The 25,877-nt window shown below is 37.7% G+C and overlaps 1 pseudogene; it reads left to right on the forward strand.

Moving 5' to 3' along the window:
- Positions 1-298: 298 nt before the first annotated feature.
- The window catches only part of LOC141441151 (SET domain-containing protein SmydA-8-like), a 37,914-nt pseudogene continuing 12,335 nt past the window's right edge, over positions 299-25,877 (forward strand).

Genomic DNA, 25,877 nt, shown 5'->3' on the forward strand with positions numbered 1-25,877 from the left:
TTTGTTATGTGTGTTATAAATATGTTAAATATAAATTATATATTTACATTTTCCGTTAATACCTGCGACTCCTGCGAGCTCTGTTAAGTTATGCACACATAGTGCGGAATTATGTTTGAGGTAGAATCTGGAGAGATTCGTATTTCTTATCACTGTGAATGCATGTGATGCACTCTCTGTTAGCCAAAACGTCTCGGCCAAAAGCATTGACGTGCCCCGGCCATAACTCAGTCCGAAAGCAAACCGAATCATTGGCATCATTGCGAAATACTTATATGTTTCAAATGAACACCGAACCTCGCGCCATTAAAGCCATTTGGCATGATGCTGTTGCCAAATTAACTCCGAGAAATGTCCCGAAGCCCGTATGGTTATTATATTACGAAATTTACGTAGCGTCAGTTGGCCAGTGCCTAAATGCTTAATTTTATTGTGTCAAGCGACTGCGCGGCATAGTTGGTCGCTGGGCGCGGGAAACGGTCGCGTCGGCGCCATTTTCCTTTTTGGAGGGAATTTTGACGTTTCCTTTTTCGTGATTTGTTTTTTTTTTGTGGAATAGTGAAGTGTGTGCGAAGTTTTGTTTCGTTGTTTGTGTGTGGGGAAGTTTTGGAGTGGTTAGTATTTATTTTGTGAAATCATTAATTATTGAGATACTATCATTATTTAAAAACTCATCAACTGTTAATAGTATCTATGATTAATCTTCACTATATTTATGTACCTACAAACTTTTAAAAACTTTTTTACGTTTATAATTTTGGCTAGTTCTTAAAAGCCATGGATAAATTATTTTAGTGGGGTAAGTATTACATAGTTAGTACCTTTTCTACTTAGACGCAATAAAGGAAGATAATAAAAAAATACGATTAAAACTTTGTAGGCCAAAAAGGTTGCATAAATTAACTCATATTAGTTACCCAATTTTCATCATGTCAGCCGAAAGACGTCCACTGCTGGACATAGGCCTCCCCCAAGGCTCTCACTCAGACCGGTCTTGTGCTTTCCGCGTCCACCACGATCCCGCGATCTTAACCAGGTCGTCCCTCCATCATTGGAGGCCTACCGACAGCTCGACCCAATTTTATTTATTTTTAATTATATTTATTTTTATAACGTAAGCTCATGGACTTATACGTTAGCTGTAATAAGTATACATGTATCATCAATATAGGTAAGTATTCATTTTGTAAATCGAATAATAATAATTGCTTCTTTAAGAGATATTTAAAAAGTCCTGTCCTTACACAATTTAGTAAGAGCACTCAAGTTAAGATGAATAGCCCATTCCATTAAAATCTATTTAAAGAATTTGAAAGCATTGTAAGGTTTCTGTCCGTTGCATTTATGATAAACTAGCTTTGCCCGCGACTACGTCTGCGCGGATCTAGGTTATCGCGCGGTGGCGCCCTCTACCGGAATAAAAGGTATCCTATGTTGATCCTTGGTTCAAACTACCTATATACCAAATTTCATCAAATCAGTTCAGTGGTTTCGACGTGAAAGGGTAACAGACAGACAGACAGACAGACAGACAGACAGACAGACAGAGTTACTTTCGCATTTATAATATTAGTATGGATAGTATGGATGAGATAGTTTAACAACCGTTATTATTAAAGACAAGTTAGATATTATATTAGTGCAATGCAATCATAGACCAAATGCGATACACTCACTTGAACCGGTGTCACGTTAGTTCTTTAGGTATGTATGCTTTGACGTGGTGGTCAATACTGAAACCATTCCTCGGATTTCATATTTTAAAAGAATTTTATCTACACCCATATAATAAATCCTCCATTATGCGTTCAAAAACCATAGATAATGAGCAGCATTACGACATTGGATTCTATTATGAACACGGCTGTATCGTAATGGTTATTACGATACAGATATCTGTATTTTACGTAGTGCACTTAATTGTAATCTCTTTATTGTACACATAAAAACACATTAACTTATCCCTTAAAGGGATCTCTTCCAGTTAACCTTTGAACGACTGACAAGATCTCAGAAACGAGTAGACACACAAGTACAATTAAAAGAACCCGAAGTTTATAATATGTATAATATTACCTGCTGCTTACTCTTTACCTTCTTTATCCCCAAATGACTGAGGAATAGAGAAGAGATGACGAAATATTAATACATACTCTTTAAACTCACATATCGATACATGAAGGAACTATAATACCTTATTACCTAATAGAGTGGATGTGCGATATTTTTGACCACCTTAGCCGCTCCGAAATATCGGATGGAGACTGTACATATATTTAGGTACATGCAAATCACACAAACTCAACTATAACCATCATCTCACTATGCTGACGCGTTTCGAACTCAACCAGATTTCATCCTCAGAGCAACACAACCGTTCGTCATGCTACCAGATGTTAGACCTATTTGACATAACATACTCTGAGGATTACTCCCGTGTTTATATATCCATTCTAATAGTATAAATGCGAAAGTGTGTGTTTGTATGTTTGTCCGTCTTTCACGTCGAAACGGAGCGACGGATCGACGTGGTTTTTAGCATATAGTTTATGGGTCAGAGAGTGACATAGGCTACTTTCGTTCCCGAAAAATGCACAGCTCCCGAGCGAACAGCGCGCGATAATCGAATTCCAAGCGGGCGTAGCCGCGGGCTAAAGTTAGTAGGTACCTAGTTACATACATCGACGAGTACCTACCCATAACTTCTGTAGTTCAGTGCGTGATTTAGAGCCCGTGTTTCTGCATTTCAAGTATTTAGCAATCGCTTTAATGGATCGTCAAAAAGCGATTTCTCACAGCGCTGGGCGATTCTATAGGCTTCCAATTAAAATTATTTGGCAGCCACTGCGGTGTGCAATCTTACCAGCCTGCAGCCTAATGCTGGTTGTAAGTACCTACTTCTAAAACGGGGCAGAACTGGCTCTTATTTCTTACCCGTCTCAGCTTCGGGTGCACCTTTAAAATTAAAAGAAAGAAAGTAAATAAGTTATGTGTCTTCTTTATTCATCACAATGGTTGATTGATTTATTTATTTTATACATTTAATTTATTTATTGCCGAAAATATAAACCTTCTCTAGAACCAAGGTACGCGGAACAAATCCCGAATTTAAATCATAAAAGACACGAAGTTTGAATTTTGCACTTTGTAGTATAGGGCCAGTGCTAATGTGTAGAAAGTCCCTCTTGATCTTTGCGTCGGCGCCGCGTGCAACGCGCGCGCTGCCAAGGGGCGTGCGCGCGCGATGATTTAGGTATCGACAGACACTGGAGTTAGGCCAAGGGTGCGAGCTGTACCAACGGATTTTTCGTCTAACATGATTGTTAGAAACTAAAAATCAATCAAATTAATTTAAATAAATCAATAAAACTTTTGTACACGTGAATCATATCGGCTATGATAAACATATCAAAACATTCAGATAATAAATTAAAAAATAATATGAAATAAGTATATTAATATAATATAAGTAACAGGTTAAATTAAATAAAATAATAATAAGAAGAAGACTAAGAAAACTTACCTAAGAAACCTTAACTAAATATATCTATATGTTACTATAAAAATAAAAATAAAACTATAAATGTATAATTATATAGCAGTGCATGAAAAATAAAAGGTACCATCAGCCAAATAAGTGGTCTATCAATTTTAGAACAAGTTCCTATTAAATCAATATGTCGCTAAAGTCGAACTTTCAAGTTGACAGACCGTCTATTGGATTGGCGTTATTGTTTTGTTTGTGACATGAAAACGAATCAACTTTAGGGTGGTAGACCACATATTTGGCTGATAGTACATACGGCGCTAGTATTATTTCACGAAAAACTTTTTCACGAACGACTTTATCACGAAACTTTATCACGAAAAACTTTATCACGAATAGACTTTACCACTAAGACTTTTTCACGAAAACTTTACCACTAAAGACTTTATCACGAAAACTTAATCACGAACAGACTATATCACGAAAGACTTTACCACGACAGACTATATCACGAAAAAACTTTACCACGAAAACTTAATCACGAACAGACTATATCACGAAAAGACTTTACCACGAATAGACTTTATCACGAAAAATGTTTGAAACTTTTCACGCTGAAACGGCTGGAGGGATTTGGATGAAATTTGGCAAAAAGTTAGTTTATAATCTGGATTTAAACATAGGATACTTTTTATCCCGACATTCCCACGGGATAGGATAAATTTTTGAAATAACAACCGCTAGGCTTAGATACATGAAATTTGGTATGTAGATAGTTGGACGTCTGGAAAACACGTAGATAACTTTTTGACCGATATTCCCACGGGATACCCAGGGTAAAATCTCGAAATAACAACCACTGGGCTTAGAGCCATAAAATTTGGTATGTAGGTAGCTGGACCTCTAGAATAACACAAAGTTATTTTTTACTCCGATATTCCCACGGGATAGGGATAAAATTTCGAAATAACAACCGCTAGCTTAGATACATGAAATTTGGTATGTAGATAGTTGGACGTCTGGATAACACATAGATAACTTTTTGACCCGATTTTCCCACGGGATACCCAGGGATAAAATCCCAAAATAACAACCGCTGGGCGTAGAGCCTTGAAATTTAGTATGTAGGTAGCTGGACCTCTGGAATAAGTTACTTTTTATCCCGATATTCCCACGGGATAGGGATAAAATTTTCAATCATCAAATATACAAACACACACACCTTCACATTTATAATATTAGTATGGATTTATATGTGGCTGTTTATCTCACGCCTATATTCATTTTAGACGTTATTATATTGTACGATATATGTATGTGTAGGTGATTTTTGTTGCGTTTTATATTCTGAAATAAGGTTGCCATGAGAGACCTCTTAAGCGATAAGACAGCCTATTACTTTTTTCTCTCATTGTACCTGTTTTCTGTATAGCTTACTATTTCTGGTGTACAATAAAGAGTAATTGTATTGTATAGGTAGGTGAGTTAAATTAGTTTGAAATTAGTTTAAAAGTTCAGTGAATTAGCGCATAATTAGTAGCCAGTACCAGAGACAATAGACTTTTAAATCAGCCCTAAAAAGCGCTTTCGTTATTTTGTTTGTGAAATTATAATGTGCGGATTAAAGTACCTACACGAGTAGAAAAAAACGTATTAGAGACTTACTAGTTAACTTGTAAAGCCTACCTACTTTGCTGATCTTTCCATCCGCCTGCAAAAACACGCATTTTTTCTATTTTTTTTTAAGTGAAAAACAACGGTTTTTGAGACATCATTGCAGTTTCCTATTGCCTTCTTCTTTTTTAGGGTTCCGTACCTAAAGGGTGCCAACGGACCTATTACTGAGACTCCGCTGTCTGTCTGTCTGTCTGTCGGGCCGAGTCGCCTAGAAACGGCTAGCTATGTCTTTGAATATTTACCTACTTTAGGTTTGCGATTTTAATGAGTTTTATAAAAGTTCGATAGTACAATTAGCGACTGTCTAATTTATTGTTTTTGTGCCAAATTAATGAACCACAAACCTCAATGAAGCCAACTTTAATAAAGCGCTCGTCAAATCCCCACTGTCATCACTATGTTTGCCTATTGTTTTACACTAGAAAAATCGACTCGCACTTGACAATTTTTGTTCTATATTTAGCTATGAATTCTGTTTCGCAAATAAATTAATTTGAATTTAAAGATGAGCTCTGCATGAGTTAGATGGATTGTGTGTGTTCTTACAGTTGTGAAGTTGGGAGGAACTGCATGAACACACATTTCTTGCATAAACGAGCTATCATAAAGGATGCAGATGAGCAAAAGTAGGTAATTGTTTTAGTTCATCCGTTTTCTTTATGTATACTTACATATAATATCTAAATACATATCCATACTAAATAGTGTTATTGACAACTTAAATTACGATTATTGATTAAAATTGCTTTTTCTGTTACTAATGTATCTATATCTTTATTATCCGGGCTGCTATTAAAAAAACCTAACATCGAAGGCTAAGGCGGGAGCTACGCTCCGCTTCGCTCCCGCCTTAGCCTTCTGAACCTAACCATCCGGTCGCTTCTGCTCCGAACCGTCTTGCTCGCTCGCTTCGCTCCGTCGTCTCGTAAAAATCAAGAGCAGCGCTTCAAAAAGACCATCATTGCCAAGAAGAGGCGCCGCAAGAAACTTGTGAAAACCGCAAAATACTTAAAACTACAGTATTCAATTTTAAAGTAAAAATTACAAAATAATAATAATAATACAGAGATGTATGCGGTCCATTAGTTAAAATCTATCCGTGGATTGCCCGGAAAATACTAGCGTATGTGTTATTCAGAGGTCAGTAAAAACCTACATACCAAATTTCATGCCTAAGCCCAGCGGTTTTATTTCAAATTTTATCCCTATCCCGTGGGAATATCGAATAAAAAGTATCCTATGTAATCCAGATTATTAAACTAACTTTGCCAATTTCATCCAAATCCCTCCAGCCGTTTCAGCGTGAAGAAGTTTCAAACATTTTTCGTGATAAAGTCTATTCGTGATAAAGTCTATTCGTGAATATAGTTTTCGTGATAAAGTTTTTTCGGATAAAGTCTATTCGTGATATAGTCTATTCTGATTAGTTTTCGTGATAAAGTCGTTCGTGGAAAATTTTCGTGAAATAGTTTTCGTGTGATATGGTCTTTCGGTATAAGTTCATTCGTGATAAAGTTTTTCGTGATAAAGGGTTCGTGAAAAAGTTTTTCTGATTATACTGACACGAGTACATACTAGTAAGTGAACAATCGTTTTCACTGTTGCTATTTAATTTCCTCTCAACCGAAGTGAAAAGCTGAGTGTAAAACTCGAGCATTAAACCCATTTCCCCCTCGACGTGTCTATCCACCCTATTATGAATGTCTCGGGTAAAATGGCACGTTTTATGCTCTTGTTGTACAATCTACTATTGTTTTTTCATTCGAGATATTGTAAATCATAAGTGTCAACATATGTCCTCGTATCAGACACTATCATAATATTTAGTTCAGTACCTAGATGAAGATGAACTCGCATAGCCGCGTTACTTCGCGTCAAACTCCAACATCTCGACGCGTCACATCATCACGCGTCATCATGGAGTCATCAATTTTTTTTTTTTTATTCTACTGGAAGGCAAACGAGCAAGTGGGTCTCCTGATGGTAAGAGATCACCACCGCCCATACACATCTGCAACACCAGGGGTATTGAAGACGCGTTGCCAACCTAGAGGCCTAAGATGGGATACCTCACGTGCCAGTAATTTCACCGGCTGTCTTACTCTCCACGCCGAAACACAACAGTGCAAGCACTGCTGCTTCACGGCAGGATTAGCGAGCAAGATGGTGGTAGCAATCCGGGCGGACCTTGCACAAGGTCCTACCACCGCATGCTTCCCTGATAATCATTTAACGCGTCGTTTGTATTAACTATTGTCTACTTTTACAGGGTAGTACTTCCAACTTTCAGGGCGCCGGGGGTACAATTGCAAAATCTATAAAATAAAATATACTTACAAAACGAGACTAAGGGGCTGTTTCACCATCTATTGATTAGTGTTAACTGCCGGTTAAATGTGATGCCGTCTCTATTTGTTTTGTTTGAATAGACGGAGACGGCATCACATTTAACCGTCAGTTAAGACTAATCAATGGATGGTGAAACAGCCCCTAAGATGAATTGACATTATAAAAAACCGGCCAAAAGCGTGTCGGACACGCCCAAAATAGGGTTCCGTAGCTATTACGAAAAAAATAAGCAATATTTTTCGAAGGATTTCGTATTTTATACGGAATCTTCCAAGTATATAGGTATATTTTATACCTTAGGCTGCTATTTAAGCTTAAAACTACTAATAATTCTCAAGAAAACTTAGCCGTTATAGTTTTCCTTGAGTGTTATGTGTTTATGTGTTGTGTGTATACTTACTAGTTACCATCCTAATTTTTTTTTAATTTTTCCACCCACCGGTTTAGATTTTAGGGGGGGGGATGCTCGATTTTAATGTAAATTTGCACATTAAAGTCACAAAATGACACAAAAAGATCAATGAATCGAAAAATCGATTTAGCAAACCCCTAATGGTTTTAAATTACCTATCCAACGATACCCCACGCTATAGGGTTGGATGAGAAAAAAAAATCACCCACACTTTACGTCTATGGGAGGTATTGTAAAAAAAAATTTTTTAAATTTTTTATTCTACCATTTTGTCGGCATAGTTTACATTTATATCCGTGCAAAATTACAGCTTTCTAGCATTGATAGTCCCTGAGCATAGCCGCGGACGGACGGACAGACAGACAGACAGACATGGCGAAACTATAAGGATTCCATTTTTGCCATTTTGGCTCCGGAACGTTAAAAATGTTTTCCAAGAGCTACATTATCATTTAAGGTTTATCCTACATAACCGCATCAAAATCCGTTTCATGTTTTAAGAGGAGTTAGTGGATATCAGACTTTTGTTTTGTACACTGTAGAGATGTGCACATAACTTTAGTAATTTACACTCAATACTTATCTACTTAATTGATAGACAAACATCATAAGATTTATTTAGATCGTTTAGCCGCATCGTTAGAGATTCGCGTCTCCTGCCATCTTTTTATTCTTCCGTCGATTCATTGTTATATAAATTGTGTAACCCATTACAGCAAATGTGTTCCGCCTTTCTTCACACATGTTTATTTGAACAAAAACAATAAAATGTTTATTTTCCATTTGCATATGTACTGCCAAGCGCTCGCATGAAATACGTTAATATTGTTTTGACGGCTGTTCGCTGGGAAACCTTCGAGTTTTATTTGTAAGTCAAACAAACCGAGCATTTGTTTAATATTGTGGGCTTTTGAATCAACAAATCGGAATAAAACTTTACGTTGGTACCAATGTAGTTTTAAATACTGGTGGCACAGTTGTGTAACTAATCGGGGATGGACATTGGACATCACCCACCCGAACTTTACAATTACAAAGGTATGTATCTATGCTAAGAACTAAGAACCGGGAGCGGCTCTATGATAAAGACTTTTTGGGTTGCTCCTCAGGGCCCCATAGGCGGCCATGGCGGAAGACCAGCGTTGGCCTGCTCGGCCAACAATATGCTGAGCTGGGACCGTTTCGCGATCTCGCAGACTTGTTTTTTTTTTACTATTATTTTATTTGCAACCTGTTACTATACTTCATGTGCTGTAAGTTTTTGCGAATAATGGATAAATGTTTCTATTTTCTTCTCTTCTTTTCTTTTCATAGATATAAAGGGCAACCAACTCCTATCTGAAACTATTATATCATACCTACTGGGGGCCTACCACGCTCTCTTAATACGATTCAGTTTAGGCTCTAAACTGAACTGCATCGCTATTTCGTACCACGACGTTACCTACTGAACAGAGTCTTCGACAAAATCTGCGTAGCATAGCGTTAGCTTATAGTATTAATTTTTACCATGATCAATCCTTACACTAATGACTTAGGAGCCCTACAATATTTTCTACAGACAGGAAGCATGAAAAATCACGTCTGCCCTTCATGGTCACTCCATCCACACAAAACTCTCTTCTAATTTCTGTGCCACAGCTCCAATTAAAAATAAAAACATGTTTATCTCACACAATCACAATCAGTCTCCGTCGGTCGACGCTGACAGAGTAAAAATATAACAAACAGTAGGGAAACATTAATGATGTATTTACAACACATGACACGATTTAAATCAGTTTTCAAGACAGTCTCGCGGCTGGGACAAGGCTTCTTATCAAACTGAGAGGGCTTTGGGCGGTGATTCCCTTACAAACATGAATTTTGAAAAACTCTCAAGTGCGAGATCGGGTATGAACCCATGATCTTCTGCTTGAGAGGCCATATGTCTAACGGTCAAACCACTAGGCCACACGGCTTGACTAAAGTACAAAGATTTTTTTAATCAATCGGGATTTTCAATCCCCATGGAACTGCCATTTTGAAAAAAAAAACAATCAAAAACTGAATCAGCAAAAAAACTTAAATATGCATAGAAACTGTTCACAAAACTTCATGAAAATCCGTTGAGAAAGTACCTAGGTATAGTAGTAGCACAAAGAGCCAGACAAATTAAAGCATTTTAGCCCAAACTGCACCTAAAAACGTTTCGTTCGGTCAATAAAACATTTCTATTGTATTATTTTTATCTGTTTGATCTACAATTTTAATTTGATTTCTCGCCAATTTTGCTTCATTAAAGATAATGAATCATTTGCAGACCATCTGCCGACACGCTTTGGTTTCGCAAGCAACAGCTGATCTGCCTTATTTTCGTCGTGATCTGCCGCGTCCAATTAAACTCCGGCGCATTCCGCCCGTTATTAACAAAAGCTTTGGATAACAGTTAAAATTAAATGCTCGTGCGCATAACGCGGCTACTCCAAGCCCGGCGCTCGCGGCGTCGAAGAAGAGGTCGGATGGGCTATTTTCTTTAGGAATAGTTCCTGTAAACGTAATTATTATTTGGAAACGTGGGACGGGGGCGCGTCGCGGAGGGGCGCAGAAGCGCAGACGTCGAAGTGTCACCTCCGCGTTGCGTCTTCGTCTCGTCTCTTCTGTCTAGAATGGATCGCGAATCGCGACGGTCCATTCCAAAGAAGTAACAATAAAGAGGAGTCCATTTAGTATGAAAACTGATTCAAGGAGCGACGCAACTGCGACGCGCCCTTGTCCCACGTTTCTTCTGTGTGCCTTGCGCGTTATAAAGCCCCCGATATTTAAATTTTAAAGTCGAAGAGCAGGCATGACGACTAAATTAAAAAATCTAAAAACCCGTCTGCCTTAATAAAAATCTAAAAGAAGAAAACAAGCCGAGTGGCCTATAAGAAGTAAGGTAACTAAAGTTCGACACTTCACTAAGAGTTTTTGAGCTGATACCTTATAGTTTAACACACTTGGGATCACAATCATTTTCACCACTTCGTTCTGTCACGCGGTGAAAGACGAGGGTAGAAAAAGATAGTGAATTTGATCACAAACGTCAGCGCATTAGACAATACGGACTCTGGTCACGGTTTGAATGGGTCCCGCCCAATACACATATTTACATAACAATAAATCATATTCCTAAGGGATCGAATCAGAAATGAGGACATACGTAGAAGAACAAGGGTCACTGACATAGCCAAGCGAATTAGCTCGTTGAAGTGGCAATGAGCAGACCATACAGCACGGATATAACAGCCGGGTGTTGGGGCCGAAAGGTTCAGGAGTGGAGACCGCGGATCGGCAAGCGCAGAGTAGGACGTCCACCAACGAAATGGACGGATGACCTGCTTAAAGTCGCGGGTTCACGGCGGATACAGGCCTATGTCCAACAGTGGACGTCCTGTGGCTGGTATGATGATGAAATCATATTCCTAGAAAAAAGAAAGTGTGATTTATTTAGAACCTCGACTGCCGGAAATTGACTAACTTAGTTACATCATGACGCCCCAGTTGTCCGCCATTACCGACTTTGTATTCACGACGGATTTGTTTCAGGTCCCGCGCCGCCAGGATGAACAAGAAGTCTCACAAAAAGAAGGTAACAACTAGTTCTGTTTTAGTTAACGACTAACACAATAGACTAGAGTCATAAAAAAATTTGCAAATCAGTTAGTATCCAGAGTTAGCATAGCACTACTGCTAAGCAAAATGTAGACAGTGTGAGGTCATTGTATAGAGATTTGGCCTTGGAATCAAGGAAAAAATGAAACCCTTATAGGAACACTTTTTGTCCGTCTGTCTGTCTTTCTGTCTGTCAACACCCTTTTTCTGAGGAACCCGTAGAGGTATCAAGCTGAAATTCATATCAAATACTCAGGTCTACTGGAGCTGTGAAAAATCATAGGGTAAACCCTCCAGTGAATGAACCCCCCCAGTGAATGAACAAAATCACGTTTTTTGCCTAAAATAAGCAATATAGCCATTTCCACCAACTGTCGTATTTTTTTTCTTACCGGCGACTCGATTTCCTATGCAATGGCAACAATCGGTAAATTTATTTTCGACCAATTTCAACATGGCAGGCGTTTGAAGTTCACGTATTTCTGCTTTTGAAGTTTTGTATGGAAAAATTAGATCCCAAGTAAGAACAGTGCATGTTTGGAGTAACATTTGAACTGCTTATTTCATGTATACCACTATAAAGTTTAGCTATTGGTTAGATTAAGAGTTAAATCTTCTATAATTGTACTCTTTAGTGGCTTATTTTGCGGTTAAGTTGATATTTTTAGGTGTTCCATTACTGGCTTATCAAATGTTCTAAAACCAGTAAATGAACAGTCTGTTCATTTACTGGTGTCGGCTCAATATAGTTTTTTCCTAAAATTAAATGTTAACGTAATCGTATTAAGGTTGTGTTTTCAGATTCTGCATAGAAAACGATTCTGTTTCTTTGAACTAGTATTGGGACACTACGTGTTCATTCATAGGAATGAAAAATCTAGTAAATGGACTATAGAAATTTGGCTTTGTTCATTTACTAGATACCTACTAATCCTATGTATGAACAACGTAGGTAACGATGGACGTGATCGAAATGCACGATAGTTTTACTTCCTAAATTGGACTTGTTAATAATATTAGATTGTACAACAAGAGCATAAAACAAGCCATTTTACCCAAGACGTTCATATAGTCACCCGAGCCGGTACAACGAGGGTGGATAGACACGTCGAGGAGAAAATGGGGATTGCGAGGGAAGGAAATAGGAACAGTTAAAACAATTGTTCAGTTAATGTGTACCTTTTATTTGTCATGAATTACTATATAATTATATATTTTTTTGTTTTATTGATTTATTTTGATCGATTTTTATTTTTATATAAATTAAAAATGATTAAAAATGACGTAGATTTTGCTCGTAGTAAGTTGCTTATTGTTATTAGCCTTAATCTATAATTAAAAATTGGGCTGTTAAGATTTTTTGTCCCAAATGATGATACTTTTATCTAATTAGAGACTGATTACAGACTGATTAGAATACGAGTATCAATAGAGTTTAATGTTTGTTATTTTTTAAGTTTTATTATAAAGCTCGGATTATCGTCACTGAAAAAATCTCGTACTTATCTAAAATCAATATGTCAACAAAATTGAACCTTGATATAACGTCTATAAAGTTCACTCGGAAAAATTATCTATTTTGAGCTACGAGTTTTTAAAAAGTAAATTAATCAGGATATTAAGGTGCTTCATTTGTACCTACTTTAATAGAATTATATATGTATTTTTGTAATACGGAAACATAATTGGAATACTGAAGGTGCTGTACCTACCTCAAGATTTTATATAAAAATAACTGAAGAAGAAGACTTCGTTTTATGTTAAAAATGCTTTCTAAATGTTGATTAAAACTATCTAAATAATGTTCATTCACTGGGTTTTACTCTGTTCATTCATTAACTTTTTCGTTCATTTACTAGGTTTTTGGGTACTTTTTTATAAATTCTTCCATAACTCAAAAACTGTATACGTAATAAAAAATCGCAGAAATTAAATTCTTGTTTATTAAATAACGATTGATTAAATACATAAACCATTACAATTATTAATAAGTACAGAGTAGTGATTTTTCAAAGTAGAAAAGTTTCTTAAGTGTTCATTCACTGGAGGTTTTACCCTACTTCTAAGCCAACGCAGTCAAAAGCTACAACCGTTTATGCTGCAAATTTTCGAAACTCGCAGGGAAATCAAAACCTACAGGGTACTTCCGTGAACTCAGAATCTTGAAATTTTTATTCGTAGTAGCCCAGATAATCATAACGGGTGTGGCCTGTAATACGAGCAAAAAATTAAAACATAGATCGTCCTCGTCAAACTGAACAACATTAAGCGACTTTTAGAAATAATGCAGTCTTTGAATTTTCCTTTTTTCATACAAATTAAATGCTGCTATCAATGTACGCCATCCTAGAACACAACTGACATCGCCTGTCACGCAACAAGCAACAAGAATTTTGCCTTACATTGCTTCTTCGAATAAACTTAAAAGTGTAATAAAAATTAAAAAACTGATTATTTTTTAAAAGTCGCTGAACTAACGTTGTTCAGTTTGATGAGTATGATCTATGTTTTAATTATTTGCTTATATTACAGGCCACACCCTGTATAATAAAAATATTTTTAATTATTTGTACGGAACCCTCGGTGCGCGAGTCAGACTCGCACTTAGCCGGTTTTTTTATTAGCCTATGATTATATAGTGTCCCACTGCTGGGCAAAGGTCTCCCCTCTTGACCTCCACAACTCCCGTTCTGACGCTATGTCAGCTTCAGTCCTTTGCGTAAATGTAGGTCCAAATTGTCTCGCCATCTCCTCGGTATGCACTAGCAGTTCTTCGGCACCCACCATTATTTTTTTTTATTGTTTTTATTTTTTGTTATAGTGCTATTACGGTTCTTGAAACACAGCCCAGATACAGACAGACGGACAGCATCGTGACATAGGGGTTTCATTGGCCACCCTTGGATACAGAACCCTAATATTTTTTTATTAACATCTGAATTTGTACATTAACCTAATTAACGCTTCAGTCTGTAAGTATGTTGTAAGGTTAATAATTTGTCTTATTTTATAACAAGTAGCTCCATTAAACACAAAGTTAAAACGAAGAAACCTTTTTGTCCCCTTTTAAGAGTGTCGTTAAATAGTCGAATTAGCGACTGAAATATAGGCGTGTGCCAACCTTCCATTACGACCGGATACATTCGGAAATATGCTTTCAAAAGAAATAAGAGTTAATGTGATTTTTCAACGCATTAGCGCAGAGTATCGTGTTTTATTTTATGTTTCAAAATGTTTCAAAGTATTAAATTCCTTCAGGAAGGGTTTGAGGAGAATGTGGCTCACTCTTACTCCTTAAATCTTCTTTTTTTTTATACGACTAGATGGAAAACGAGCAAGTGGGTCTCCTGATGGTAAGAGATCACCACCGCCCATAAACATCTGCAACGCCAGGGGTATTGCAGATGCGTTGCCAACCTAGAGGCCTAAGATGGAACACCTCAGGTGCCAGTAATTTCTTCTATAGATTGTTGTATTATATTATTTAAAACATCGTATTGTAGTTTAAACTGTCTATCTTTTTTACTTTTGAACTCACTTTTGTCTGTCTGTCCCTAACTGAATGCTCATCTTATTCACTCAAAGGTTGACTGGTAGCGGGATAAGTTCGCCTCTGTACATATACCTCAACGTTTGTCAATTGTGTACGTTTATTAATTTTGTATAATAAAAAGTTTACATATATATTCCAAATCTTAGATGCTTAGGTATTGTGTAGAAACTCTATAGGTAGGCTAGAATAGAGACATGAAAGGTGCAGAGGTTTTATATACACGTTTAAGAAAGAAAGAAAGAAAGAAAATACATTTATTTAACGCCATAAAAACAAAATGTAGACACAGAAGTTAAATGTCGTAAGAGGCGACTGAAGATATAGGTTAAGGTATACCGTAGGCGACAGGCTAGCAACCGGCTATTGTACCGTTTTTGTCAAACTTAAAACCTAAAATTGCTAAAAGTGGCTCCGAAGCGGTAACGTTTCGTGTGCTCTGCCTACCCCATTTGGGAATACAGGCGTGATGTTTGTGTGTGTGTAGAACAAATACAAGACATACATGACGCTAAACAGTTTCGTTAGTGAAACCCACGACGGAATTATGGAAATTCCCACGGGAATTTATAATGAAATGTCGGAATTTTTGTTCAATGTACGCGTGCGAAGCCGCGATTAAAATCTGGTTAAAAATAAACATGATCGTAACGTTATTAATAAACGCATAAAAAACTTATATTGACGTAAAGTGCACGGCTTGCAGGGTGCACTGCCAACCGGTGCTGCCAACTCTCACTAGCTTACGCAACCTCGCAACTAGCCCAATCGTGTTGCAGCAAGAACCATCTTAGCTCTAGGAGTTAAGATTCAAATTTCAGATACTAGGGTGCGTAATGTACGAGTTTGTGGTAGTTGTGGGTGGAAATAGACGGTATCTTCAGTGATCTCAAGGGCTGCAAGGTCGGAGAGGAATTGGGCCGTTTCATACAGATTTCATAATCATGTACCGGGATGGACACACACACGCCTGTATTCCCAAATGGAGTAGGCAGAGCACACGAAACTTTACCACTGCACACTTTAAACCTAAAAACTGCTAAAAATGGGGAGCCACTTTTGGCAATTTTTAGGGTTCCGGAGCCAAAATGGCAAAAACGGAACCCTTATAGTTTCGCCATGTCTGTCTGTCTGTCTGTCCGTCCGTCCGCGGCTTTGCTCAGGGGCTATCAATGCTAGAAAGCTGTAATTTTGCACGAATATATGCCGATTAAATGGACAATAAAAAAATAAAAAAATATATTAGTACCTCCCACGTATTGGTGAATTTTTTTTTCTCATCCAACCCTATAGCATGGGGTATCGTTGGATAGGTCATTTAAAACCATTAGGGGTTTGCTAAGACGATTTTTCGATTAAGTGATTTGTTTGCGAAATATTCAACTTTAAAGTGCAAATTTTCATTAAAATCGGGCGTCCCCCCCCCTCTAAAATCTAAACCGGTGGGTGGTAAAAATTCAGGATAGTAGTAAGTATATCAAACTTACAACGAAAACTATAACGGCTAAGTTTGCTTAAGAAGTATTAGTAAAATTTACCTAAACTTGGAAGATTCCGTACAAAATACGAAATCCTTAGAAATATATTACTTAATTTTTTCGTAATGGCTACGGAATCCTATTTTGGGCGTGTCCGACACGCTTTAGGTTTAAAGCTTGACAAAAACGTTACAAATAGTGACAGGTTGCTAGCCTGTCGCCTACGGTAGGTAATATCTTAACCTATATCCTAAGTCGCCTCTTACATCCACGGAAGAAATAGAGAGTGTAATTCTAACCCGATACCACGGGTGTACCAGGATGGAACCTTTTAATAATCAATTTAATTATGATTTCGTTGACAAAAGCATGGGATGTCAACGTGACATTAGCAGCTCAAAAGTTCCACCCTGTTCGACAGTACAGTGTCATTAAAAATTCAGAGCGGCTAAGATGATCGAAAATACAAACTGAGACATGGATGCACAGGAATTCTGCAGGATTTCTGTGCATCCATGTCTCAGTTTTTATTTCTGATATGGTTTCACGGGATACCCGTAAAAGTAACAAATTTGGAGTTGAAATAAAAAATACAAAAAGACTCCAAAAAACCAATCATAAGATGATCGAACTAAAACAAATACTTTGTTCTCCCTCGGTCTATGCAACAAATGTATGTTCATACAGCTCCTCCACTCTGTAACACACAGAAATCACACAAACCTAACTATCACCACATACCAAAGTCCAGCCACCAGCCGTCTGGCTTCTGGCTTAAAAGTCCCAGATTGACTATCAAAATGCATTAGCTATGACAACGCCAACAACACTTTGTTGCAATTTATTTAACACGTGCACAGTGCCAGCGCATGAGCGCGAGCTGCCAACCAGGCTGATTTATGTGTCGTGGTAATTGGACGAGCGAGGCCTAGATGCTGGGATGGTGTGACAGTGGACATCACATCTATACGACAGTCATAATGACAATTGGGATATTTAGGGTTAGGGTGAAGATAGACGAGCCTAATTTTTTGAGTTGTGAGCCGCGTTATTTTGATTTCATACAACATATACCGGGTGTGGCCTGTAATACGAGCAAAAAATTAAAACATAGATCGTCCTCGTCAAACTGAACAACATTAGTTCAGCGACTTTTAAAAATAATGGAGTCTTTGAATTTTCCCTTTTTCATACAAATTAAATAATGCTATCAATGTACGCCATCCTAGAACACAACTGACGTCGCCTGTCACGCTACAAACTTCAAGCATTTTGCTGTACATTGCTTCTTCGAATAAACTTAAAAGTGTAATAAAAATTAAAAAACTAATTATTTTTAAAAGTCGCTGAACTAATGTTGTTCCGTTTGAGGAGTATGATCGATGTTTTAATTATTTGCTCATATTACAGGCCACACCCAGTATACAACTCATTTAGGGTAGGCAGAACACACGAAACGTTACCGCTTAGGAGCCACTTTTAGCAATTTTAGGTTTTAAGTTTGACATAAACGGTACAATAGTGACAGATACCTAGTAATATTTTTTTTATCTAAGCGTCGTCGGTGTCGGGGGACCGCTAAGGTCAATAGGTACTTTAAAAAATACAACATATTTTCTTTAGTTTCCTGTTAACCTTAGCGTTCCCCCGACATCGACGACGCTTAGATAAAAAAAATATTACTAGGTACTTATACTAAATTAACTTAGGCTAATTTTGCGGGAAATCAGCATAGTCCCCGCGGGATTGGGATAAACGAATTCTTCGCAGATGAAGTCGCGGGCAACAGCTAGGTAGTGCATAATTATTTTTTACTTTTTAGTTGTCTTTTTTGGCGGCGTTTTTTCGGGCGTTTTTTTTATTTTTGCTGGCGCTTTTTGTGTCGGGGGTTTTTTAAATTTTTAATTTAAGTTATTTATGATTTTGTTTTGAAAACTCCATACAACCAACAAAGACGTAGGTATATTATTTTATAATACTAATAAGCACAATATAACGCCTGCTTATATCAGTTCTATACAACACAATACACAGATTTTATAATAGCATTTTCGAGTGATGAAAATCGGTCCATAATTGTCGGAAATCCAGCGGATCAGCGGAATTTAATATCATTTTTCACACGAACCTGTTACTTGGTATACTAAGCATAGTAATCATTCTACGAAAGTGCTTGATATGATTAGATGTTTCCAGCAACAACCTCAAGCTTTAAGCCCACTATTCTCCAGTCTATGTACGGAGCAGCACTTCAAAGCTACATATTAGCAACTCTCTCTCACTATCACAAAGTTCTATGGCTCACTTTTAGCATCCAAATTTCACACTTGCCTTTAAAACGACATGGTCAAATTTCGATGTCTTACGAAGCGTACATAGGGCCTTGAGAGTGCCCCCACATGCAGTCGCTAGTCGCTCGTTTGCACCGATAAATTTTGACCCCATTTTGAAGGTGATTTTGAATTTCCCGCGACTTAAAAAAAGTAGCGTCAAGTCGCCGCGTCGAGCAGCAGCGACAAGATGGCTTCTTGCAGGAATTGTCTTGGTCTTGGAAGCTGATTTCTTAATCTCATTTAGTAGCAGTCGTGGCAGTGGTACAAATAAAAGAAATTTGAGTGAATAACGGTTTTTTTACAGCGATATAGCTCAACATTTTCTGCTTTATCGCTGAATGTCACGTGACCAGCAGGGCTACTACGAAACTCGAAATTCGTATCATACAGTCCCTCGCGCTCTCGTATTATAGTATTTTATGCAACAGTTGTATAACAGGTGAGTGGCGTGAGCTTTAGCGAACATCGTAAGAAAAAGACGCCACGAGCTTTTTTTGACTTACTTATACAACGTTGCATACAATACTTTTTCTTCGACTGGATACTTATAAATTACAATTCAAAATTAGAGAAATAGTAAACTTTAAACGTTTTCATATTTTAGTAAAAAGTATGGCAAACGCAAAGAGAAGGTAAACAACAATAAACAAGTGACAAATATGAAAATGTCAAAATTTGTCTAAGTTAAATTTTGTTTTTGATTCACGTTTACTTGCCTGTGACGATGTTAAAAATACGCGTTACTTATCTTGGCAGCGTTGGCAGGCTATGGATTATGTTCGAAAAGTTTTTATTCTGTATAAAAACCATATAAAATATGTAACTGGCTGCATCTTAGCCTGTCCGAACGTACGAATTAAGAAAAAAAAGTAAGTGGTTGCAGTTTGCAGTATCGTTTTAGCAACATTACGATACAGTGCTGTTATGGGGAATAGACAATATAGACTTTTCCAGAATCTTTTTATGTATGCTGTTATATTACTGTTCGTGATTAAGTAAATCACAGATTACAGTATAGGAGTAGAAAAAATAGTTTAAGTGTCGAACTTCGAGTTTCGAGTTTCGTAGTAGCCCTGCAGTTGACGTTGGAAACAAGCGTCGAGCGACTGCATGTGGCCCCACCTTGATGTCGGTAAAGAAGCTTTATTAAACGCATAAACATTTCTCAACCGACTTCTAAATCAATCGTTAGACTTCCCGCTAAACATTTTTATGAGAGAAACATAAAAAACTCCTTTATACAGGATCATAAACCCGGATTGATGCCATACATCACTTGTCGATGACTAGATTCTTTTTTTATTCCCGTAATGCAAACTTATATGAGTCAGTGCGGCGTCGCTAGTGTCTATGTCTATTTTCGAAGGATGTATGTGGACGATTTAGTTCCAAGTGTTCCCGTCTGCTGCTATAAGTTTGTCATTGTGTTCGTGTGTGGGAATTAGATGTGATCATTTGGTACAAGCATAAATGAGAAAAACGGCCAGGGTCTGGTCAAGTATCTGAAAAGTGAATAAATTGCTTCATTTAAATAAAAGTTTCTTCAGTAAAAATTAAACTTTTGTTCAAAATGTGTTACAAATTCTACGTTTTCTGTTTCGAGCGTATAAGTATAAGTAGGGTAGAAGTACCGGTTTTGGCCACGTTAAGTATAAGTAGGGTAGAAGTACCGGTTTTGGCCACGTTAAGCCCGTTTTTGGCCAGTTGACATTTGAAGTCATATATAAAAAGTTATAGTATTAAAATAATAATGTTTAGTGAGTTTTCAAAAGTTTATACTGAAATGTATAAAGTTTGTAATGATTTATTACTATAAATTTATTTCAAACGTACTTATATTTAAACAATAAATGGCCACAAACAGTACAGTGGCCACAAATGATACTTCTGCCCTATGTCCGTTTCTTTGGTCTTCTCTGTAGGCTAAACTGCTGGACAGTTTTTTAGGGTTCCGTATCCAAAGGGTATTTCTGTCGTCGCTATAGCAACAAATATGAAAAACAGAATAAAAATTTAAGGGGGCTCCCATACAACAGCCGTGATTTATTTGCCTTTCTTTGCTCGATATTAACGGCAACAGCAGGGCTACTACGAAACTCGAAACTCGAAGTTCGTATCGTACCGTCCCTCTCGCTCTCGTATTAAATAGTATAAGTGTCAGAGGGACCGCACGACCGAGCTTCCAGTTTCGTAGTAGCCCTGCAGGTACACGCTTGAAATATTCATAGAATATTTAGTCGTATAGTCACTTTAAAAATAAATAGTTAAATTAAAATAAAATAAATATTTAAGGGGGCTCCCATACAACAAAAGTTTTTTTTACTAATGTCTAATCTAATGTTGTATAGATAAGGTACGTACGGAACCCTTCGTGCGCGAGTCGACTCCACTTGGCCGGTTTTTAATATAACGAGGTGTCATTTAATTTGTTAGATAATTCAAAATGGCGTCAGTGCAAAAAAAGAGGAGGGGTATTTCAATTGTTTTTTATATAAAGTGATTTTAAGACAGCAGGTTTCAAACAACTATTTACCAAGGTACCGTCAAATGTGGCAATTCTGCCTACTCCAGTCAGCTCTACTTACCTAGGCTAGTTGTGATAAATATCGAGCTAAACGCTGTGTAGTCAACTAAATTGTGACCTAGTTCACGTCTGGCAATAAATCATAAGTATCTGGCTAAATAAGATTTATTGCACAGTTTAAGTTAAAAACAAAATCAGCAGTTTAGGCTTTAATCGCGCAATTCACTGAAAGCGTGATAGGGTGACTAATAAAAGTGACCAAGTGCGGGTAGTTCGTGATACGAGTGCCGGCACTATTAGTGATCAAGTGCGGGTAGTTCGAAGAACTCGCGCTGCTAGGCGGACTTGACACCCCACACTTCAGTCTACTCGTGACCACGGCAACTGTAACGTTGCCGAAACGTCGAGGTAAATATTACTTGTGTAAAAATAGAATTTTCACTATCACTGAAAGAAGCTTCCCAATTTGCAACCCTAAATCTCAGAATCCCAGATAGTCCGGGAACTCATTTCACCATATTCGCGTGAAAATCACTGAATCACGCTTGACGCATTACCAATGAGTATCTACTTACTGGTAAGTAGTGGTCGACCGAAACTACGCTGCAACCGATACCGAATTTCAGTTTCTGTTTTAGTTTCGGCGGAAACCTAAAATCTGAAGGTGAATCTAGTTTTTTTTTTTACTTAGGTAGAGCCATAATCTTCGACGCTCATTGCTCCCTAACTTGTACGGAAGTCCACACCACAGGTTCAGTTTCAAAGTTAAAATATCTTTACTCCATTTAGGCTGTAACAAGCACTCTGAATGTCAAAAAATCCACCACCGTATCGGAAAAACCTTTACCGAGAAGAATCCGACTAGAAACTCAAAGAGGTATACAAGTACTAATAGTAATATGCTTATTATACATAAGTATATTTTTAAACAGATTTACAATATTATTTCATTAATAAATCACAAGTATTAAGTATACCCAACTACACACAACACATCCCTATCCATGAAATAATCATCAATTTTATATACCTACGCCTTTATTTATTAATGTTGCGATTCGAAAATTTTCTGCCAAAACGGAAACTAACTCCAATTGAACGCCGGATCGTGCCAAACCCGAAACCAAAACAAAATCTTCTGTTAAACGCTACTTAAATCTACCGGGTTATGATTTCAGGAACTAAATGATTTATCAGTCTAATCTCGCGCTATGATCACAACAGACAAGTTAAGCGTTTCCTTAAATATCTTACTCATCTCAGTAATAAATTGAGGGCTCATGGTTCATATTTGTTACTCTTGAATTCTATTATAAAGTAAACGTCTAAACGTGTATAAAGCTTGAACCGGCTCCAAGAAACCAAACAATTGTAGTAACGCGTATTTTAAAACAGTTTAACTCTGCCAAGAATAATAACCATTATAATATTTTTCACCTATGATGAGTTCTGTGACGTTTCGAGTTTGAAAGTTTTAGAGATGTACCATTTATCGAGTGAACTATCGATTTTTCTACGAGTTATTAGTCGTAATAGGGCGTAAATAAAACGTCGCATGTCATTGTTTACATTGTTTTGAAGTGGGTTAAGTTTCGCTGTTTCTATTGGAGCAGTTGTTGCTATGCGGATCGCCCGTTTTAGTATAGGTTTAGTTTGTCCTGTCAAAAAAGACTACGAGCAAACTTACTTATAGTACCTATAGTCCCACCTGCTATTTTTCTCCTTGTACAAAATAAAGTAGTCCTAGTTTTTGTGGAAGGTTCATGAAGGATTTCGTCTTCTTTCCGATGATCGTTTGATCGAGTGTTCGGCCACAGCAGACCCCTACTGCTTAGAGCAGGGTTTCTTAAACTTTTTGCAGTCATGGCACAGTTCACGGACCACTTTCACAATTTTAACAATTCAACGAACCCCTGTCAAAACTTTTTTTTGGACATTTCCTAATAAATATGTTTACACACTCTCATATATCCTCTGAGTTTTTCGAAATTCATGTGCGGAATTACATTTGAAGTTTACCACGAGCTTTGCGGTGAAGGAAAACATCGTGAGGAAACCTGCACAAACCTGCGAAGCAATTCAATGGTGCGTGTGAAGTTCCCAATCCGCACTGGGCCCGTTAGGGAACTATGGCCCAAGCCCTCTTGTTCTGAGAGGAGGCCTGTGCCCAGCAGTGGGACATATATAGGCTGAGATGGTGATGATGACTCTCATATATGGGCTGACCTACTGCGGACCCCTGATACATATGTTCCCCACTTTAAGAAACCCTGGCTTAGAGTGCTGTATTGGTAGTGTTTTGTTAGCGCTGTGTGCTTATTTGACAGTAATAACACAAATGGAAATGAAAATGTGGGTAGTTGTGTGCCGGTATTAGTTTCGTGAAATAGTCGCGCGAGCAGCGCGGTGGCGCACAGTATACGTTTTGCAGCAGCCGCCGTGACGCGTGCTCCCAGAGGAAGAGCTACGCATTAGCCCGAAACATGTCGAGCTAAACTTGTTTTAAGAAGTGCTTTATCCGGAAACGTAAGAAACAGCAAAAGTCGCTCGGCTTTCCTTCTAACAGCGACCATAAACCAGAAGCCTCAGTTTTGGCAGGTCTCTCACTAGGCTAGGGCTAGATGGACCCTTGACTTCGGCGAGAATTGTGGGCAACCGGTGGATGTAGGTGGCAAGTCGTCATTGATTGTGACATTCTGAGAGGTCTCTGTTGACTAATTTTGTAATAATAAGTATTCTTGTTGGTAAAAAATATTGTTTGTAATTCAATGACATAAAAATTAAAAAAAAAAATATTGGCCTTTAAAGATGCACCCCCGCGGCCTGCCCTTGAACTTCGCATCCGAATAGCCAAGCGGTCCATTAGCACGGTATTTTTCAAGAGCGAAGGGTATCGGGGTATCGGCTATAAATATTTGCAGCCGAACCAGGACATTGACTTACGGCGCTCAATCGCATTAACAGCTAATGGTTCCGCATTATTTATATTACGAGATTGCCCAGAATACTACCGAGATACTTACGCTCCCGAACCGGGTTGTAGGAAGGATGGCTCGTAACGTAAGTAAATGTAGTTTTTGAATCTTGTAGTAATCTTATCTATAAATAAATATTCATAATCTTCTTAGAACAAATGACCGTAACTTCGAAGGTCACCGCCCACAAGACGTTTGTCTTAACTATTCCTCCTCGTCGTATGCTTCCAATACATTCTACCACGTAGACATTTTACTTTGCAAACATAATTGCGACTTGGGCATCTTGCTTTGCCAGGCAACTCGCTGAAAACCCGCAAAATATCCATTGAAAATGTTAGTAGTAAAACGCTGCCAGCCGAAGTGCGAACCTTAACCTATCCCATTTCGTGCCAATAAATCTCAAGGGGGTTACGAAACGGATTTTTACTCCAAGCGATTGGCACGGCGGTCAAGTGGCGCCCAGAATACACCTAGACAACGCCTACCCGATCCACTCATTCATAACAGTAGCACGTCACCCTGCTAGCCAGTAGCATCAGTAACATTTCCCGTACATGCCAGAGACGTGCCTTTTGCTCCGTCGCAACAATCTCGCGATGTTTTTTCGCCTCTTCGGGGTAAGTCCGGTCTCTCGGCGGAAACATATATCTCTCAGCAGGAATGTGCCGCGAAGACGTGTTGCTTAATTTAATTCGGTTTATTGGGACTGACAATCAAATTTTTTATACGGTTTTATTTTTGAAATGTGGAATGTTTTCGGCGGTCGGGTTTTGAAATATTTAATCATATTTCTTAGGTTTCACCGTGCCGCTGTCTGACTTCAAACGCTTCATACATTTTGCGAACTTTTTATGAGTGTTTTACAACTTTTGCAAGCGTTATTTTGATACATGCGAATGTTCATTTCTTTTGGTCGAGACCAGAGCGAAGATTCTAGAACCAAATTCCTTTTGTTTTGGAAAAATTGACGATTGTGATGATTGTATTTACAATTAGGTACAAGCTATTGGTTTTATCAATTAAATTCGGGTTTTGTTCCGCGTACCTGGATTTTAATTTACTTATTCATAAAATTAGTAATGACCGCGATAGTCTAAAATATTGTGCAGGCTATTGGTGTGCTATTTTCTTTGAATTGATAGGTACTAAACATGACAGCGAAATTCATGACGACGTAGGTATGTATATTATTATCATTGTACTTTTAAACTTCTCTGGGGATCGATTTGTGAACATCGCTTTAAAAATAAGTACAATTTTAAATTTTTCTTAAAATTGTGCGGCATGAAAGTGAATTACGAATAGATGTAAATAGTTTCGATTAGTATATCTAATTGTCAATAATATCTTGACTAATTTGTATGCGACACTCGTACAACCCCTTAATTATATAAAGTTAATTTATAAGAGTTCCTTAAACCTTTTCCTAAAAAATACATGAGGTTAAAATAGCATA

Source organism: Choristoneura fumiferana, chromosome 23 (assembly GCF_025370935.1).
Source record: "Choristoneura fumiferana chromosome 23, NRCan_CFum_1, whole genome shotgun sequence".
NCBI classification, from domain to species: Eukaryota; Metazoa; Arthropoda; class Insecta; order Lepidoptera; family Tortricidae; genus Choristoneura; species Choristoneura fumiferana.